Source organism: Peromyscus eremicus, chromosome 9 (genome assembly GCF_949786415.1).
Source record: "Peromyscus eremicus chromosome 9, PerEre_H2_v1, whole genome shotgun sequence".
Taxonomy (NCBI): Eukaryota; Metazoa; Chordata; class Mammalia; order Rodentia; family Cricetidae; genus Peromyscus; species Peromyscus eremicus.
The window spans coordinates 57850878-57868900 of record NC_081425.1 but is presented as its reverse complement, the minus strand read 5'-3'; the positions used below and the strand labels follow the sequence as shown (position 1 = coordinate 57868900).

The 18023-nt window shown below is 50.7% G+C and overlaps 1 long non-coding RNA gene across 1 annotated transcript; it reads right to left on the bottom strand.

The window, feature by feature from the left end:
- Positions 1 to 9212: 9212 nt before the first annotated feature.
- LOC131919934 (uncharacterized) lies at positions 9213 to 13743 on the bottom strand. Its single transcript, XR_009381465.1, has 2 exons — positions 13293 to 13743; positions 9213 to 9565 (listed from the first exon to the last, which is right to left on the bottom strand). It is a non-coding gene; the product is annotated as an uncharacterized LOC131919934 (long non-coding RNA).
- Positions 13744 to 18023: the final 4280 nt, after the last annotated feature.

Below are 18023 nucleotides of genomic sequence, written 5' to 3'. Positions count from 1 at the left end.
GCTAATCTTTGAAGGGCATGGGGACTGAGGCATCTCCTAACACTGCCGGCAAAAATGGTTTCTTGGATGAAGAATCTGCAGCAGAGATGGAAAATTTCATAGCTTACTCCATGTTGTCTTTTTAGAAAGAGCACAGGGAGTACTGGAAGCTCAGGGATGTGGGTTTGAAACTCAGTTCTTTCTAGAAAACCTGGATGTTCCTTCACTCCTCCAAGTCGCCCGCAATGCTGGAAAGCTCCTCCCAGCTCTGAGTTAGTTACTGGGATGCCTGACCTCTCTCTGTTGCTACGTCATCACTACGTTGTGCTTGCGCTGTACAAACTCTGAGAGGTTCTGGTCCAGAGCTTGGCTCCACCAGCTATAGCCTGCCATGACCTTGGCAGAGACATACCCTCTCCATAGCTCAGGGTCTTCTATGCTCTCTGAAGCCCCCACCTGGGATCCTTTGGCCCTCAGAACAGGCTGAAGGAGAAACAAAATATGTTGTGGTTTGAATGTGGAATGCGCCCCCTCCCCAGACTCATGTGTTTGGACCCCTGGTCTCCAGCTGGGGGTGCTGTTTAGGAAGGCTGTGGAACCTTTAGGAGGTGGGGCTTGGCTGATAAAGGCAGATCACTGAGAGTGGGCCTCTGAGCCTGGTTCTGAGTCCTAGTCTTTGCTTCCAGGTGGGGTACCAGGAAGGGACTTATTGCCCCACACTCTCTCTAACAGGGACCAAGCTATTCCTGACTCTGTATCTGCCCGCCCTGCCCCACCATGGACTGAAATACCCAGAAAACGAGAGTTAAAACAGATGTTCCTCCCTCACATTGCTTCTACCAGGTATTTCGTTACAGCAGTGAGGTAAGGTGTGAATAAATACACAATGGTAGAGCATGGGAAAAATCCTCGCTCTCCAAGGCCCTTAACGAGCAGAGCCAGGGGCAGCTAGAAGTAAAGGCATGCTGATCAGGGGTCTAAGAGCATCTCCCTCCCCTGGAGGTTCCCCCAAATCCCAGAATCTCTTGAGGCCCCTGGGACTTCCTGGACGAGGTGACCCCAGCAGCCTACTTTCTTCAGGAAGCCTCAGTGTACCACACGATCCCCATAGGCACAGTAGCAGGTCTGAAACTGTGAGAGGGTGAACGCCATCACTTCTTCTTCTGTGCCCACTTTGCCCAACTTCTATACCCAACAGATGGTATGTATGCCAACAGTAGGATTTAGGGGTCAGTTAACAGCTCTGCTAGCCTCAGTTTACCCATCTACCAACACTGGCTTCATTCCTACGTGCTGCGTGGTCATGAGAATCTGATGGTATGGCAGACGGTGTAGACACGCTGCAGAATATAATAAAGTAGCTATTACTTCAAGAGGTTAATTATCATTTGGCTTAGGGGCGCAGGACTCCTGTGGAGCACATTTTAATAGGCATGGAGTTAGACTGGAGCAGCCCTATATAAGAGGCAGCATGTGATTGGCTCCCCAAAGAAACAGGGGTGCTCTGACAGGGGGAGTTGAGAGCTGAGGGGTGTTTGGAGGAGGAAACAGCAATACCTAGCTCAGTTGTACAGACGACAGCAAGAAGGCAGAGGCAAGCCTGAGGATAGGGGGTGGCCCTGTGACCTGACACCTAGCCCCCAAGTCTCCTTCTCTCACCCTGGCCCATCCCGCCTGCAGAGGCGTCAATTCTGATGATAGAACACACTTTGCCAACTCAGTGCCCTGAGAGACCCTGCTTCTCTCTATTCCCTGTCATTGGGACAGGCCCTCAGCCCCCTCCAGTCTTGATGGATGGCCCTGAGCTGGCTTTCATGCATCTCCGTCTTCCCCAGAAGCTGTGACACAAGTAATTGGTGTCACCTCCATGGTCGCATGCCAAGTGCTGACAAAACAGCCCATAATAGGGGCTCGGTGCTCTCCTTGATTGCATGGGGAAGGGACTGCTGGGAAATGATCCAGCACGGCCATAAGCTTTTGGGGTTCACTGAAGGAGTGGCAGCTAACAAGGTGTGCAGCTTCTTTGAGAACTGAATATGCCGGGGATAAAGGGGTGGGGGCCCTTGAGAGCCACTGTTCCCCAGCTCCTGCCAGCAGACCCAGTGGTGGTCAAGTGACCTAGTGACCCAGAACACTGTGTTAAGCCAGACTTTGATATGGTAGGAGACCTTTAGAATAGAGGGAGAGAAATAGCCTTTCTGACATCTTGTCTCCTCTCCCACAGGAGGGTGGTGATCCATTATGTGGCACAGCATGGCACAAAGGCACAGGGAACTAAGGCCACACACTGGGATCCCCCAGGTGTCCCCAGAGGGACACTCCCAACTCCTTGCTATCTGGCACCTCACAGGGAGCAGAAAGAATCAGGGCAGGTTGAGATTGTAGGAGCACAAATTCCCCCTCTCTAGCATACTAAAACCTGCCCTCCCCAGAGCCCAGATGCACAAGGCTGTGTCCTTGGACCAGGGGTCCCTCCTGGCCTCTGCCGACCGGCCTCCATCTTTACCCTGGCTTTACACTGAGAGGCTCCCAGCAATGGCCTAGAACTGCTGGCTGTGGACAGTGAAACCCCCAGCTCCAGCTTCAGATTGTGCTCTCTCCCTGAGGACACTGGGCAAGAATCTCTTTGGTTTGGGTCTGAGAAACAGCACATCAGGGATTTTGCTCCTCTGAAGCTCTGTGGCAGATAGGGCTCTTCTCTCAGCACAGCTCCTGGACACTGGACTTCATGGTGCACAGCCTGTCTTTGGCCTGGCACATCCCCGGCTCCATCATGCCTTCCCTCCCCATCCCTGGCTCCATCATGTCTTCCCTCCCCATCCCTGGCTTCATCATGCCTTCCTCCCCCATCCCTGGCTCCATCATGCCTTCCCTCCCCATCCTTGGCTCCATTGTGTCCTCCCTCCCCCATCCCTGGCTTCATCATGCCTTCCCTCCCCATCCCTGGCTCCATCATGTCTTCCTTCCCCATCCCTGGCTCCTTCATGCCTTCCCTTCCCATCCCTGGCTCCATCGTGCCCTCCCCCCATCCCTGGCTCCATCGTGCCCTCCCCCCATCCCTGGCTCCATCATGCCTTCCCTCCCCATCCCTGGCTCCATCATGCCTTCCCTCCCCATCCCTGGCTCCATCATGTCTTCCTTCCCCATCCCTGGCTCCTTCATGCCTTCCCTTCCCATCCCTGGCTCCATCGTGCCCTCCCCCCATCCCTGTCTCCATCATGTCTTCCCTCCCCATCCCTGGCTCCATCGTGCCCTCCCCCCCATCCCTGGCTCCATCGTGCCTTCCTTTCCTGCCTCCCTTACTCTCCTCTTGCTTTTTTTCTTTCACTCCCTTAGTAGAATGCTGGTCACCTCTCACAAGCTTCTCTAAGCCCTAGTCCACAGAAGGTGGGCTCAGCAATGAAGGCTCAGGCCGGTCTCGAACAGTGCTCTGCACTGTGACCAGGAAGGGACGACAGATCTTCAAGGCTGTTCATGCCCCCGGGGCCAGGTCTGCATTTTTGTGGCTCTACCCCAGAGGGTGCAGTTTTACATCCACTACACTTGTGTTCCTCAAGTGGTCAATGATGACACTCCTGTCATCATTAGTCTGTCTTGGCTGCAAGGTGGCTGAACCTCCAGAAGACCCCTGGATTGATATCTGTGGACCATTGGACCATAGGAAAGCTTGGTCTCATCTTGGGCACAAGCCTCAAGGTGTGTGGTTTCCCTGAAGCCTCCAAGGGCTAGCCTATCTAAGGAACTATCAGGCCTGCCTGGGGTCTTGTTCATCCCAGCCTAACATCCAGACTGGGGTGAAAAGCCCTCTTATGGGCTGCATTTGTCTTTGATGGTAAAGTATGTTTCTTAGAGATAATACACGGCTCTTGTTGCTTAATCTTTCCTGCTTGCTTATGTCTTTTAAATAGTTTTTTTTTTAATATAGTGTGTGTGTGTGTGTGTGTGTGTGTGTGTGTGTGTGTGTGTGTGTGTGTTATGTGGCTGTGCCTTGGTATGGAATTTGGAAGATAATATTCAGGAGTTGGTCCATTCTTCCACCTTGGCCTCTGGGGATTGAACTCAGGTCATCAGGCTTTGCCCAGCAAATGCTCTTACCTGCTGAACCCATCTCACTGGCCCTAGTCTGTGTCTTTTGATTGGGGAATTTAGTCCATTAAGGTTCAAAGTTGTAACTGAAAGCTGTGTATTACCCCTGTCCTTACTTCATGCCCTGACTACTGGGGATCAGGGGAGAGAATCGGAGAAGCTAGCCCCGGCTCATCCTGGGAGCTCTTGCCATCTACCTGTCTCCTGGGGAAGGTTGCAAGGGTCCCTCTTGGGTTAGTAGCTCTGTCTGCTCCACCGTGGAAAGAGGAGAGCCTGGGAGGCCAACTGACAGGGGCAGCTCCCTTGGGGGAATAGAGCTTACAACACCCAGAGAACAGTCTTTGTCATTTCTGGGATTCAAAAACCCTTCTTGAGCCACAGCCTGGGAGAGTCCCTGCTGCCGCTCATTGTCCCCACGGCTGCCACTTTTTCCTCTGCTACATTGTTGTCCCTTATCAGCATCCTACACACTGCGGTGGCTGCACAGGAAAGCATGGCCACCACTGAGGCTGTCGCCTGGGCGGTGGATGCCAGGTGTCCTGCCACACACAATTGAGCCCGCAGGCCCATCCCAGAGCCCAGACAAACTGCTCCACTAGGGTGACAGAGTGCAAAATTTGGCTGGTCCTTCTCTTCTTCGGGGTCCTTAAAGCAGAGGATGATGAATAGACTCCAGTCCAGGTGACTTCAGAAGGCATGTGTGACACCACCCATCTCTGCACTCCCTCCGATGCCCCACGGAGCAGGGAACCTCTGGTCTGTGACTGTGAAGCATAGGCCGATGCTATTGAGAAAGCCAAGGAAGGCAGAGAAAAGGGAAATGCTTGAGGGACTGTCGTTAGTGAACAAAACCTGCTGGTCCTGGACCCTTTCTGAAGTGAATGGTTTAGACCCAATAAGACAGCACCTACCAGAGCTTGGGGAACAAGCTCTAGCAGGAAGTGGGGACAACTCCCTTTGGATCTGCACTGGTCTAGAATATTCTAGAGCACTAAAGAAAAGTGCATGTCACAGACGCAGCCAATTAAAACGACGAGACACCTAGTTAAATTTGAGTGTTCAAATCAATGAAGAACAGCTTTAAAAGCACGAGTTTATCTCTCTGATGTGGTGGCGTACACCAGTGATCAGAGCACCAGAAGTGCAGGCCAGGGGGTCCCAAGGTCAGGGTCATCCTCTGCTAATATTGAGCTTGGGGCCAGCCCTGGCTCCAGACCTGATCTCAAATAAGTGAAACAGAACAGTTGTAGTCACGTGATATTTAGCCCAAACATTTAAAACCTTGCCTCTTTCTCCTCTGAAATGCAAGTGTGATTTGGGCAATTTGTTTAGTTTTTTTCTGGTCCACTAGGAAAGGGAAACTGACCTCAAGAGGTCTGGGGGTGCTCCCACTGTGGCCTCAGAGAAGCCTGTCGAAGTTTGGACCCCAGGCTCTTTTCTGCTTCCTCAGGTGGCGCCCTTTTATTAGGACTTGTGAGCACACTAGAAGCCAACACAGCTGTTGTGTTCCCCTAAAAAAAAAAACCCACCAGCAGCAGTGAGGTTAATGGTTCTTCTACAGGCGGTGTGTCTCCTCCGCCCCCTGCCGGCAACATCAGATATTACAGTGTCTTGGTCAAGACAGCCTGGAAGCCTCCCCCTTTCTGGGTCTGAGACCACCCTTCTTCATCTGCCTGGGGAAAACCAGAATTGTGGCTTTTTGTAAGGAAAACAATCATCCTCCGTGTGTTCTAATTTATGAAAAAAACTTATTTTACCCCAGTGAAGTAGGACTTTCGAGAAAAATGACATAAAGTTCACTGATTATGTTCCCACAGTCAACTTAGAAATTACTAGAAACAGAAAAGCCCTCAACACTCTTGAGCTAATGACTCAAGCCCTTTAGAGGATAGAAACTCCAGGAATGGAGACAAGATGGATGCAGAAGGGTCTTCTCACACCAGAGCAGGAAGTCATTCCCCCAAAGAATTGCAAAGTCTCTTCTTTGTGTCTTCTAGTTGCTATGGAAGACTAAATGCTCCCCATGAGTCTCTGTGTCTTACTTCAAGACACTTCCAAATGACCAGTCATCTCAGAGCACAATTCTCTACACTCTGATCAGCAGGCCCTCCAGTAACACCACACTACAGTGGGTGAGCCCCATGAGCCACACCCAAGACACAGCAGTGCTATTTCAGTCTCTTGGTATTTATGCTCTGAGTGGAAAACTGGCAGAGTTGTGAGCCTGAAATCATGCAGGCTCTGACAGGCTCTCCTACCCACAGACAGGGCAGACACAGGTTTTGTGGGTCCTCAACCACTTGGAGGTCTCTCAGGGAAACAGAATGCAAGATCGTGATTCCACCATTAGGTCTGGAAATCAGCGTTCATTTGGGAAGAACAAACACATCACAATTAGCATGTGTTGATGTAGACTTTATTGTCCAAGATGCTTCTGAGCTCACAATAAAGTTAAGCTGATGGCATACAGGTTTCCCATGTTCCCATGCTGCCTCCTCTGCACAGTGTCCTCCACTATCAGCATCCTCACTGGAGCAGGATACGTGTTATTTTGTTTGTTTGTTTTGAGGCAGGGTCTCATTGCGTAGCCATGGTTGACCTGTAGACCAGACTGGCCTTGAACTCAGTTCCTGCCTCCCAAGAGCTGGGATTAAAGGTATGTACATCAAGGCCAAAAACTCAACACAGGTGATATAAACCTTACCCACAAAATCCTGGCTGACGCTTACATAGTGCTACTGTGTTTCCCAAGAAACACAACCTAGTAAGGGTGATTCCAAGATCCATCTTTCTCCTCAGCTCTGAAGCGGTATTAATCTGGATCTGCCAATGTTTAAAGTGGGGTCTAGTTTGTACTACACCCACCCTACCCCAGAGACATCCACACGGCAGCAACTGCCTGGCAAACAAGAATAATAGAGGGGAGGCATCTTGGGGGAAGTAATTTGGTCTCCTGAGATGTAAAGGCAAGGTTCAAAGTCAGTGGAGCAGAACAAGAGGAACAGGAGGAAATCCAACACAATGGACCCAGGCTGGTGTGAACCATTCTCCACGGAGGACAGCTCACCAGGCTGAGGTCTGAGTTCCTGGGCAAGGCAGGGAAGCTCTTTGTGAGCCAACAGGCTTCATGTTCACTGGCCTGGTTTAGACAAGGTTTGGAGGAGCCCTGGGGCCCCTTTGGATGATTGATTACTTAGTGATCAGAATTCTGGTTCCTGCTAGGGTCATGATTTGAGTTTAGGTCAACAGTGCCCTCTACTGCTCTCTTTCCTACATTACAGTTCCTAGGTCTGCTACTTTGCTTGGACTAGTCAACAGAAGTTGAACAGGTGAAAATGGTGTGTTCTGTAAGACACCAAGCATCTTTAACCAAAACAGAGGTTTCTGCATCAGCAGCCTACAGCGGCCTTCAGAAACTAGGAGCTCTGTGTCCCAGGGGTGAACCACCTGTAGATTAGGTCTATTTATGTTGGTTGCCTTTTGTCCTGAACATGCAGACATTTTTCCTGCCATTCCCTAAACAATACACCAGAGCAAATATTTACATAACATTTACATTGTGTTAAGTATGGTAAGTAATGTATAGATGATTTAAAATATGTAGAAAGCTGTGCGTGGGTTCCATGCAAAGAGTATGCCGTTTTCTATAAGGGATTTGAATTTCTTGGGATTTGGACACCTGTGTGGGATCCTGGAATCAGCCCCCTGTGAATATCAAGGGATAACTATTTAGATTTTTACATAAGGTAGAGGTTAGAGTTCTACAAGTACCAAGATAAGAGAATATTTAAATTTACTGGGCCATCAGGAGCCAAAGGACTTTTTCTACTTAGCTAGCTCCAGCAGACTGGGGAGCATCCACATCTCCTCAGGGGGGAAGGAAGGCTGTGTAGTTCAGAGCATATCCTAAGCAGTACACATATCCCTCTGGAAACTCTATGCAATATAAGAGGTCAAGACCGGAGGCTGGAGAGATGGCTCAGCAGTTCAGAGCACTTACGGCTCTTCTGGAGGACCCAGACAGCAACTTGTAACCCTCTGTAACAGTCTCTTCTGGACTCCGTGGGTGGCAGGCACACACGTGGTATGCTTATAAACATGCACCGAAACACTTGTACACATAAAATACAAATAACTCTTTTTAAAAAGAGGTCAAGCCCATTGCCTCCTGTGTTTTGTGTAATGTGAAATACTTGACCAGAAAACTTGAAGAGGTTTGGAGGGTAGAGTACATGGTGATCTAAGGAACCATGCTCAGGTCATTTGACTCAGCCACCTGTCCACCTTCCCTTGACTCCCTGGCTTCTGTGTGACGCCGCTGTCCTCCTTTCCCACTCGGCTTTCAAGGGTGAGTCCTTTACCCTGTTCCCTTTCACTGAGGCCTCCTTTGAACCCACACTTGCTAGACTCTCTCACCTTCCCTCCTCACCTGTGAGGTGATGATGAGTGGACGTGAACTGGATGACACCTGCACTGTCTTCCAGTTCCCCTCCCAAACCTAGCAGCACCACTTCCCTCTCTCCCAAGCCTCTGACAGCCACCTCTCTCTGGGTGGACCAGTCACTTTCCTGGGAATAGAAGAGTGGATCGCACTAAGAGCACCCCTAATGTGCCTAATTCCAGGTAACTCTGTAGCCCGTGTTCATATTGGAAAACAGGACATAGCTATCCGCTTGTGCTATAAGAAGGAATGGTAGTAAGGAGAGCCCTCGGTTTGCAGGGGACCTGGCATCCAAGCCTTCACTTAACCCGTGTGGATGGTTTCACAAGCTGTTTCATTGGCTTAACTAATTAGTCAAGAACGCCAAAGCTCATATCGGTGATATTCTCAGGGCTTAATAGTATCAGGAGATTGCACCCATGGGATCTAGATTCATTTTCTACTCCAACTTTATCCTCGGGTTTCAGTTTTACACTGGTAATGCCTAAAGCTCGCTCTATGCTTCCCGCACTGAGAGATCTGTCTCCTGGAGCTCTGCGACAGCACCAGCTGTGCTAAGTCTGACCTGGAGGAGGTGGCTCTTCATGCAGAACCACATTTATCACTGTGGGCTGGTGGCTTTCTTCTCTAAGCCCCCAGCCAAGCTGAGGATGGGAGAGAAACGCCAAATTTAAAAAAAAGAAAAGAAGAGAAGAAATGCACACTCTTTAAGCAGGTACCCAGAGGGCTTCTTGGAAACTCCCAGGGCATGGGAGCCACCGCACGGCATAACAAACAGAAAGGGAGAGAGAAGGGAGAGCCCGGTGGCTTCTCTTTGATCGTGTTTCCTCTGCAGGGTTTGGGGCGCCTTGGTTCCACACTGCCGTTTTGTTCTACTGTCTGTCTGTGCCTCAGTGTGAAAACAGAAGCCTCTTCCTCTGAACCGAGGCAGGCAGACCAGGAGGAAGCTCCCCAGGGACTCTGTCCTGCATGTCCCCACCCTCCAGCGTCCGAAGGTCTGCAGCTGGGGAATCCTGGCGCCCTGTCTCTGCTGAGTTCGCGGAGCTTTGGGTGGGGAACCTAGAAAGTGAAAAGCCAGACTTGACCTCATCAAACACACACGTGCGTGTCCACACAGACACACACACACACAACCGTACACACACACATACACACCCTTCTGACTGTAAATACAGGATTCCAATTCTAAATGGAACAATAAGAGTTGGATTCAATGAGGCTCCGCGGGCAAACGGAGTGTTTAGGGTTTTGTTGAGATTCTATTGTGTTGACTGGAGTTTCTTAATACAGTAAGACAGCAAGCGGCTTCCTGTTATGGAAACAGCCAAACCCTGACATTCAGAGAGTCAATCTATACAGCAACTGGATAAACAAGCGAGATAACCATCAGCCATAATTGACACAATAGCCAAGAGGGCATTGCTCGGGGAAGGAGCTGGCCCAGACCCAAACAATTCAGAAGAGTACAGTGCAAACCATCTCCTGGAACAATCCCCATTCACTGCGGCCTGAACTGGAGCATGGCCCTGATCACTGAGGCCCCACCGCCCTGAAAGGTGCAGACACAGAGAGAGCTCAGTGCTATGGAAGCCGGCTAGCTTTCTGGGGGACCTTCTGGGGGACTGTGAGGGGTCCTGTACTGTCTTTGCGAGTACTGAGGTTGGAGAAAATGCTCTGGATGCTGTCACTTGGTGGAGTGAGTGTGGACCTCCTGCCTTTGACTCCCCACCTGCAAAAGGAGCATCCTCACAGCCCAGTTCAGCTCCTAATGCTTCTTCCTCTGAGGGCTGGGGAGATAGCCCTGGACTATAGAAGGGGCAGCAAAAACTATCTGAGCACTGGGCTTGGCTCTTGTGCACTTATCAGGCTGCGTGTATCTTTTGTCTCCCAAGATCCTGGTCTCTATCGCTTCCACTCTAAACTCATCCAGCTGCTAATCTGCCTGGGTACCAACTCATCACGGAGTGACCTCATCCTCTAGTGAGGAAGCACAGCCCATTATTGTCCATGTGTCTTGGCTTGTCAAGTCCTAGACAGTCCTACCAAATCCAGAATCTTTGCCTCAGCAGATAATCTCTGCCCCATAGGAATACCCAATAACTGTCTTTTAAAGTTGGGGTTCATTGTAAGCAAAGCATGCATTATATATCAGGGGAAGTGTGTGGGGAGGACACTAGCCTTCAAGGAGATCTAGTTGATGGGGTCCCCATCCCTTTCTCTGGGGCCTGAATCTCAGTTTAGGAAAAGACAGCAGGTCAGAGAAGACCTTCAAGGAGAGAGATAAGACCTGGATGGATAATCTAGACTCAGAGGGGACTAGTCTGGGACAGTCAGGCTCTTGGAGTCATCTAATGGGATTGAAGGGAAGTTGTAGGCCTAGGGATGTAGCTTAGTGGTAGGGTGTTTGCCTCTCATGCAAGAAGCCCTGGGTTCAGTTCTCATCATGGAAATGAGTGGGGAAGAGCTTATGTTTAGTTGTAAATTCTGAAACACAGAGGCGAAGGTCGCACAGTCCTGCAGGTGGTCATCCCGAGGGCCAGCCACAGCACGTCCTGTGCAGGCTCATCCATGGAGCTGGCCTCTGTGCATACACCCTCCAGACCTTGGAGCCTCTCTGTCCAAACCGATGCTCATAGCTCAAGGCACAGAAAGATGGGCTCTTCAGAGCATCATTTGATCTTGCAGAGGACCTGGGTTCAGTTCCCAGTACCCACATGGAGACTCCTAACTCCAGGTTCAGGAGATCCAAAGTCCTCTTCAGTACACATACATGCACGGTAAACACTCATATACATAAAATTAATAAATCTAAACCCAAAAATGATTTTAAAAAGAATTAGCAAGGATCTTGGAAATAATTCCAGGCCCTACACTAAGGCTTGGAAGGGATGGAGTGTGAGACTCACTGAACGTCACAGAGCGACTGGGTGACAGGGTAAAGTGGGAACTGAGTTTTTCGTGTTTAGCTTCTTCTTCCCGTACCACCCTGTTTCCAGCAGTGAGAGATGCCCTGTGAGGTGCTGGCCTTTGAGCTCCAGACAGGCTGCCAAGGTTGTTCAAGAGTCACTCAGGGAGTATCCATGCCATCAACTCCCAAGAGGCTCCTTCCCAGCGCTCCCAGCACAACGGCCACCTCTCCACCGAGTGGGGGAGGGGTATCTGGCTGGTGCTCCCTGTACTCCCGGCCCACCACCGAGGCCTCACTTGAGCCAGTGACATGCTTGCTCCTAAACCATCCTAGCTACCGGGGGAAAGCTGGGGACAAGCTGAGCTTAATAAGAGCGTCTTTGAACAGAGCACGCCCCAGGTTATGAAGAGCAATCCATGAACCTAAAACCTAGAATAATTCCCATCTCTACAGCACTTTCCAGTATGCAGAACAGTCCTGATTCTACAACCTCAACCAGTCCTCACGCTCAGAGAACCATGCTATCCATCTGACACCTCACACCCCAGCCCAGCAATTGACCTCACACCACATACAAGAAGCTTCGTCCTCAGGAGTGCCCTGACTCTGCTGCCAGGCCAGCTCTCCTTCCCTGGGATGCCCTTTCACCTGTCAAAGTCCCCCACAAGAGGGACAAGTATCTGCCTCGCTTGCTTGTGTTTGACAGAGTGGACAATTTTGAAACCTAGTTAAGTATCATTGCTTTGCTGCTATTGGAAATCTATCTTCCTGCTGATCTGCAGGGGTGTGTGTGTGTGTGTGTGTGTGTGTGTGTGTGTGTGTGTGTGTGTGTATTTGTTTGTTTTTCAGGACACGGTTTCTTTGTGTAGCCCTGGCTGTCCTGGAACTCACTCTGTAGACCACACCGGCCTTGAACACACAGAGCTCCACCTGCCTCTGCCTCCCCAGTGCTGGGATTAAAAGCATACACTACCACTGCCCTGCCTAGATTTGAAGTTCTTAAGGTAAAAAAAAAATCCACATTCCTGGTTTCCCAACAAAGTAAAATCATGAGGGTAGGCTGGGAGTTTAGCTCAGTGGTAAAGCATTTACCTGATGCACGTGAGGCCCTAGGTTTGATCCCCACTGCCACCAAACAAAGTGACTAACTACATAGAGAATAAAGCAGCTAAACTCTAGCCAAGGAGCCGGAGGCAAGGACGTGTCTGGCTACAAGCCACTTGCCAACAAAGGGTGATTTTCTGGACTCTGGATCCAAACTTGTGACCACATCTACTCTGTGTCTGGGAAGACAGAGCCAAGACACTTCTGTTCTGGGACAAAATATAACACAGGTCTGTCTAAACCAGCAGTTCTCGACCTGTGGGTCATGACTTCCTTTCACATCAGACCATCGGAAAACACAGACATTTACATTATGACTTACAACAGTACCAAAATCACAGTTACGAAGTAGGAAGGCAAATAATTCTATGGTTGGAGATCACCACAACATGAGGCGCTGTATTAAAGGGTCGCAGCATTAGGAAGATTGAGAACCAGTGGTCTAGACACTTGTTCATTTGTTCTTGCCTGCACAGTGGGCCAGAGACCCCACCATTTGCCGCCTTCTGAGCTATAACCAATCAGACTTGACATTGGTGCCCCTTCTAGTTCACGGGGACCTGGTGACCCTGTTCACATCTGTGCCAGTTCACACGCTGTCTTGGATAGCCCTCAGAAGGTGATAGTATGGTATGTTTTGAAAGCTCATGAGGTTTTTTTTTTTTTTTTTTTTTTTTTTTTTTTTTTTTTTTTTTTTTTCCGCAGGTGTGTTGGATCCACCAGAGGATCAGGGGTTGGACCCTAAACGCTGAACTCTGGCTTTGCTGATCCTACCTGCAAGCTCTCGCCCAACTCCCAGAGTCTGAGGATTTAGAACACTTTGTTGTTTTGACTTGAGACAGCGCCAGCTCTCCATCTGGCTGCTTCTGCCATGCTGGCTTCTGGTGGCCAGCTCTCACAGGCCCAGGCCAGCTACTTCTATCCCAACCCCAAATGCTGCTGCATTTCTTCTCTTTGCTGCTCTTTACAATCTTAGGGCAGAACTTTCCAGAGATCTTGCCTTCCTGTCTTTGCTCTCTTTGGCTTCAGAAGTATGGTGGGAAGACTAGAAGAAACACACACACACACACACACACACACACACACACACACACACACACACACTGCTCAGTGGCCCAAGTTTTGTCTGAGCCACACAGCCCTATAGAAAGGCATGGAAGAACGTGATATGCTGCTGGGCTCTTCATAGACTCTGCCATGGCTGGTGCTTCCTAGAATGCACAAGGGGATCCTTTGACATCACGAGACTACTTATGAGTCAAGTCAAGAGGCTCAGGGCAGATGGCCTCCCTGGGCCTAAACCTTCAACCAAAAAGCTCATCTGGACTGGCACCCAAGGACCCTGATCTATCTCCTCTGGACAGGGCTGCTCATCACCTCTCCCCATCCCGGTTTCCAACCCCATGCCCATTCCCCTCCTCCATCTTTCTAAATCCTTCTGGTGCTTCCAGGCCCAGTTTATAGAGATTCCCTCTTGGAAACCTCCCCTCCTCTATTTTGCAAAGGGAGATGGTGGGCTTGAAGAACTTGCCTGGTGTCCTGCAGCTGGGAAGCTGGAACCACAAGTCTTCCTCTGCCAGGCCCACCAAGGATGTTCCCACCAAACCCTCCTTCCTGGACACCCCACTGCCCCCGCAGGATGGCATCTTTGGCTCACAGCCAAATGCTGGGTGCTGAGGCGTAGTGGCCCCCCTCTCCCCGTCTGCCTGAGGGTGAGAAGTGCTCCTGCCCTGGAGCAGGGCCCACACAATCCCCTCTATGAGGACCACAGTGTTCCTCTGTGACCATGGCTACGCTTCTCATCTTCGTTGCTGACAACAGCTGTCACTTATGGAGATCCAACCATTCATGGTACACTCTGGTACTTTGGAACGTTTCATTCCATTCGGTGCTCCCACCCACTCCATGTAAAGCATCACTTCATCTTCAGAGGGAGAGTGAGCCTTTTAGGGAGAAGGGGGTAGCCCCTTGAGCTCCAAATCTCCAACTCCCACTTTTGAGAGCTCTAGTAACAATCATACACGATGGTAACAGGGCCCTGACCTTTTCAACCCCTGGCCTTGGATGGGGTAGAGTTGATGCGGGGGATGGTGGGGGAGGCTTCACCAGGCCACTCTGATAGGGCAAAAGGTAGCTGCAGACCTTCCCCAGGGAGCCCTGCTAACCTGATGCAAAGATAAGATAACCCGTGGCCTTTAGATGACCCGAAAGGGGCTCCCATTGTTTAACAGAGGAGAGGAAAGGCCGTCGAAGATGGGGGAGGGAGGGCACAGGGCTGTTCACAGAGAACAGAATTCCAAAGGAAGACTCCTGAAGAGCTTGACACTGCTTTCCAGGGACCGTGAGGCATGTCCCTCTCTAATGTAACCGAGGTTCCCGAGACCTGGGATTGGGTTTGTCTCGATCTGTGTCATAAACAGAAAGCTTAACCTCTTGGTGTTGCCTTTTCCTTGAACTCTAACCTGGGCACAGTGATACCCAGGCTCATTAACTGAGCACCGACTGTCCCCCTTCTTCTTCTACCTGTGGGGCACACAGTGACAGAGAAGGTGGACCAGAGTCTGCTCCGTGGAACTCTCCAGCGAGAGCTGCAGAAATGGAACAATGTGGAGATGATAAGCCAGGGGCTTAGCAGCGGTGATGATGTCAGAGCAGCAGATTGGGAGAAGGCAGAGAGAGGAAGAGAAAGACAGGTGTGGGGTGGATGCTAAGACAAAGCTGAACTTCGCCCGTTTACGTGCCTCCTCCCACCACAAAGGAAGTCTGGAAGCTTCTTGAATGCTTCATGTTCACCCAGCCACCACCATCAAACCCTCCAGCTCTCCCTGTCTGCCAACCTTGCAGCTCAGAGTGGGCAGATCTGAGGCTGAGGGAGTGCTCCCTGGCCGGGGGTTAGGGCCAGCTGAGGAGGAAAGATCTGGAAGCTCCTGGGAGCAGCAGGATCTTACTCCATGGGTGTGACTGGGTTTGGATAGGAAGCAGACAGAGAAAGTGCTACTTCATTGGAGGCAGCCCCCTGCCTCCTGCTCTTTCTTGGTCTCCAATTATTCTAGACACAGGGTAGCATCAGAGAGGCCTCTGCTGCACTTCCCAAAGGGACCTGGAGGCAGTTTAGAAGCAGTCAACAACAAATTGGGCAGACCCCGCCCCCAAACATCTCGTTTAATACCCCCACTTCGCAGATGAGGAAGCTGGGGCCACCAGGGGAAGGTGCTCACCTAGGTAAGACCACAAAGCCACTGAGTGGCTTCTGTCTGTGTGTGAACTGAAGATTTTGGGCGTCAACGGGGACTAACTTCTTACTCTGCTTCTCATGGACTTTGGCCTGTTGGTCCCCCAGCACAGGGCATGTGCAAAGGATTCTTATCATCATCTTAGGTTTCTAGCTGAGGCCCTGAGCCCGTTTGGCTCTCCAGAGTCAGAGGAGGATCTGGCACCCCATGTTTCTGGGATGAGAAGCTGAAGTCACCCCATCTTAGTAGTGTTTCAGAGCCCAGCAAACATGCCCAACGCTGAGGAACTCAGCGACTTCTGAGTCAACACTGGCCCACAATGCTTTGCAGACCAGCCTCCTCGGGCCCCAAAGACAAAGATCATCTCTTCCCCTTCTCAGTTACCAGGTTTCGGGCACCTCCTGTGTTTCTAAGAGCTCTCAGAGCTCTGGTCCTTACTTTGGCTGGCTCCCTTCACACATCCTTAGCTGTCAGGCCAGGAATAAAACATACGACATGATGAATGCCAGCTCAGTGTTCAGCACAAAGCTGTTTATCCAGGGTATCATGTCATCTCTGTTACTGTTCTCCTCGTCATCGTGGCCCAGGGACGTGAAGATGCACATTCTCGTGGATGCAGTGTTCCCACTCTGGCCTGAGGTAGCTGATGAAGACACACTGATGGACCATCCACTGTCAGGTCCTGAGCTCTGAACAGTCTCCCTTGGAAGACCTTTCTACTCCTAGCAGGCTCTTTGTTAACACTGATCACTTGGCAACCTGGTCTATCTCAAAGGCAGAACCAGAAGAGGCTGAGTGGAAATGGTGGAACTCGGCACACTTCCTTTACTTGCCACGGTGATGAGGAGGCCTGATCTTGGCCAGCTCAAGACCTCCTGTTCATCCAGCAAGTGTGTGTGGTAGGTAAACTGTTGTGGTTTGAATGTGAAGTGTCTCCCCCATAGGCACATGTGTTTGAACACTTGCTTGCTAGCTAGAGGCACACCTTGAGGAGGACCTGGCTGGAGGAAGGAGGTCACTGGGAGGCGGCCCGTGAGGTTTCTAAGCCTGGCCCTACTGCCTTCTCTCTTTGCTTCCTGACTGCAGATACAGTGTACACAGCTACCTGACCCTCTGCCATCATAACGCTTCCCCTCGAGGTGGGAGCCAAAATGAACCTTCCCCCCTTGAGGTGCTTCTTGTCAGGTGTTTGGCAACAGCAGTGAGAAAAGGGACTAACAGAACTGCCTACCCTGAACAGTGTGCCTTTCTTCTCAACCTCAAGAGGATGACTCCTCCCACTCCAGAACATTCCGCTCTCCCCGACTAGGGTAACATAGCTGCAAATTTTTCATTAAGACATTTAAAACCCAGCTCTGACATCTCACCCAGTGGCTTCCCAGAATCCGTCAAGAAAGCTCTTAGCATGTCACAGGGATGTGTATGTTCTATGGCCCACCTTATTCTGTGATACACTGACCATGGACACCTGTAGACAGGGCAGTGGGCTACATTCATGCTGATCCCCACCTCCCTCTGTGGCTGGACACCAGACCAACCAGACTCATCTGCCTGTCCACAGGGGCATTTGAGGTGGAGGCCTCTCGTGCTCTGATTAGAGCCAGTCCCAGATCATCAGCTGGTTCGATGATGGAATGCTGTACCCGGTGGCCAGGCCATCACCAGCTTCCCTTCTGAGAACTGGAGGATGGTTTGGTGATATGAGAGACACCATCAAGTTTATAGGGCAAGATATGGATGGACTCCTATATATTCACCCTGGCTATTGGGATGTGTGCTTGAGTTGATGGGTCTCAGCACTCATGTAGGATGGATGGTCCTTTTCAGATTCCAATCCCATCCACCCTATTACAGCACCTCCTGGCCCTGGTGTCTTAGTCATCCAGAGTTTGTGGCCACCCATCTCCATGATTATTCTATAGAAACTGAGGGGATGTCAGATCTCGGTGTGCGTGTGTGTGTGTGTGTGTGTGTGTGTGTGTGTGTGTGTGTGTGTGTCTTCTCATCAGATTCTCCCCTCCTCCGCTTCTGGCCATCCCTTGTACTCTAGGACAAATTCTATGAATATGGAGCTACAAGGGATCAGATCATGTCCATCTCAGAGGCCCAGGAGCCTGTCAGGCATGAATGGCCTCCTGTGGCTGGGGTGAGGGCAGGGGCACAGAGCAAAGGGCTGGGGTCGGTGGGGGGAAGGTTTGGCAGGATCGGCCATCCCCGGGTACTGAATGAATGGAAGTCCTGGCGGAAACACCTGGTGGTAACGGAAATCCAG